The 3002-nt window shown below is 41.0% G+C and overlaps 1 long non-coding RNA gene across 1 annotated transcript; it reads right to left on the bottom strand.

The window, feature by feature from the left end:
* Nucleotides 1-291: 291 nt before the first annotated feature.
* LOC309700895 lies at nt 292-3002 on the bottom strand. The gene is made up of 3 exons (XR_014274792.1): nt 2525-3002; nt 2258-2407; nt 292-1433 (listed from the first exon to the last, which is right to left on the bottom strand). It is a non-coding gene; the product is annotated as an uncharacterized lncRNA (long non-coding RNA).

Here is a 3002-nt window from a genome sequence, read left to right as displayed (position 1 = left end):
TTAAATTCATCAAGTCTCTCTGCCTGGATCCTCGTCACAAAACATGACATCACTGTTTTGTACATTTTAACACAATTGAATCCCCACATTCATGAAAGAAAACCAGAACACTTTTTTGAAAAGTCTGGAACAAAACCATCAAATCTGATAAAGGTTATTTAAATTCTGCAAAAGAAGAATGTATTGGAATAAAAAAAAAAAAATATATATATATATATATATATCCTAACCGTAATTACTGGGGGTGGGGGGGACAATGAATGACACCAATAGTGAGTAAAAATTCAAATTCAAATTTTATTTGTCACACACACACAACCATACACAGTATGACATGGGGGTGAAATGCAAAAAGTAAACAGTATAATACAGATACATAAAAAACACTCCCAAAACAGAATAAATTATTACAAAATATTAATAAAAAACTATTAAGATGGAGGCAACTTTGCCTGTGGTACAATGTATACAGTGTATGAAAAAATCTTTACTGCAGATACTAATTTTACTAATTTAATAATAATTTTGTGTTTAAAGGTTTATGACTTTCATGCTTTCATAATGGTACTTAGTATTTATTTATTTATTGTCATTGTCAAGAACAATGAAATTGCGTTTGGGGCTTCCATACAACCAAAAAAAAGAAGAAAATAATAAATACCCCTTAAAACCCAAGTGTACATATTTAACCCAGTGTGACTCCAATGCAATAAGACAATCCTTAGCAATAATGTTCGTAGAAATTCAGACAAAGACCTGAGAACATGACAAAATACAACAATGCAACCCATTCAATATTATTGTACTGTGAGATATGATATCAGATATGATAGTTATCTATTTAAGAAAGAGGGGGGGAAGAGAATAAAGATATGATGCACCAATGCAGACCAGTTCATTGCTATTAAGAAGTTGGATATGGTTATTGTCCGTGAGAGGGGGGCAGAGAGTTCAGGAGCCTCACAGCCTGTGGATACAGGCTGTTGGCCAGTCTGGATGTTCTGGCCTGTATAGACCTGTACCTTCTCCCTGAGGGCAGCAGATGGAAAAGGTGGCGCGCAGGGTGATGTTGGTCCCGCAGGATACTGTGCACCCTCCTCAGACAGCGAGTGGGGAAGATATTACTGATCTCTGGCAGACTTGTTCCAATAATTCTGCCAGCTTCTTTCACCACCCGCTGGAGTGCTTGCTGATCGGCCTTGGTGCAGCTGGGGAACCACACTAGAAATCCATATGTCAGAACGCTGCTGATGGCACAGTTGTAGAAGTTCAACATCAGAAATCTGGGAATGTGTGCGCTCCGCAGTCTCCTCAGGTAGTAGAGGCGCTGTTGGGCCTTCCGTACAACTGAGGTGATATGGTTGCCCCAGGACAGGTCCTCGGTCACAGTTACCCCCAAGAATTTAAAACTGCTCACCCTCTCCACCGCCTCACTGCCAATGAAGAGAGGCAGATGGTTGTTATGACCCCTCTTCCGGAAATCTACAATGATCTCCTTGGTCTTTTTGGTGTTTAAGACCAAGTTATTGTCGTGGCACCATGACTCTAGTTGTTGCACCTCTGTCCTATAGTTTGTCTCATCATTGTTGGATATAAGTCCGAGCACTGTAGTGTCATCTGCAAACTTAACAATGAGATTGGACGCGCAGGAGGAAATACAGTCATGGGTGAAGAGAGTGTATAGCAGAGGGCTCAGAACACACCCGGCTACTTAGGAGAGCTTGACATTTTTCTCAGGTGGTACACACTGTAAAAAGTTTGAGAAACACTGATAAGTGTCTGTGTGCTTTTGAAAAACATTTAAAGCTGCAGTACAGAATCTTTGAAACAAGCTTAAAACATTTTTAGAATATAAACAGAGCATCTGCTTCTCTTTACAGCTCCTCACTCCACCAGGGCACCATTTGGCACTTTCTGATAGTGTGCAAATGTGATGTACGTACAGCGGCAGTCATACAGACAACTGGACGGCCCAAAAGTTGGCCGACCTATTACTGGCTGAGGTTTCAGTAGAGTTGTGGCTGAACCACATAAAAATATATCATTAATTTTAATCTCCGCAATCAATGATAATGTTTTGTTGGAATGTTGTTAAAGAGGGTCAAAAATGTTTCAACCCAGTTTGTTTTGCAGATTCTGTGTAGCAGCTTTAATATAGGGAGGACACAACTTCCAGATTGTGTGAAATCAGTTTTTTCTCTTTGTCAGTTTAACAGTTTCTGTTTTGCCTGTCACTGTTCCCTGTCTGTTTTCTTACCTGGATCTTCCTGACCTTGTACTTTCTCCTCCTGTAGCAGTCCCTCGGACCAAGGAAGAAATAGAGAGAGCCTCGACGGGTGCAGTAATTTTTACTTTGAGATTCATTCAGAATCTAACAGTGCTGAGGTGCGCCAATGCACCGTGAAAACTAAACAGAAACACAAAATACATTTTCTTAGACGCTTATTACAAATATGAACTCAAATAAAGCAGAAAATACAACAAAATATCAATTAAGCAAACAAATACAACTTAAAACATGTACCTCGCTCCGCATTCCAAGGGCTGCAAATTGTTAATTTCGCTAGAGTCCGGTATCACGCTGCTTTGCGCTTCATTGAGAGCTGCCTACTGGGACATGTGCGTCACAAAACCGGTCTGAGCTGGAAGTGCAGCTTGCCGCTAACTAAGCAACAGAGCCCTCTACTGCAGTGGCCCCCAACCTTTATTGCGCCACGGACCGGTTTATGCCCGACAATATTTTCATGGACCGGCCTTTAAGGTGTCGCGGATAAATACAACAAAATAAAACGAGTACCGGTACCGAAAAAAAGAAGATTTATTCATAACACACATGAAAAGACCAAGGAAAACCGAGTTAACGATAAAAACGATAACAAAATAACGCTGAAAACCGATAAAAACCTTGAAAACCATACATTTCACACCTGAGCCTCAACTCTCGCGGCCCGGTACCAAACGACTCACGGACCGGTACCGGTCCGAGGCCCGGGGGTTGGGGA

Source organism: Aulonocara stuartgranti (genome assembly GCF_965226115.1).
Source record: "Aulonocara stuartgranti genome assembly, chromosome: 23".
Classification (NCBI taxonomy): Eukaryota; Metazoa; Chordata; class Actinopteri; order Cichliformes; family Cichlidae; genus Aulonocara; species Aulonocara stuartgranti.
Note: the sequence above shows the minus strand (reverse complement) of the source record. Positions and strands in the feature narration are given on the sequence as shown.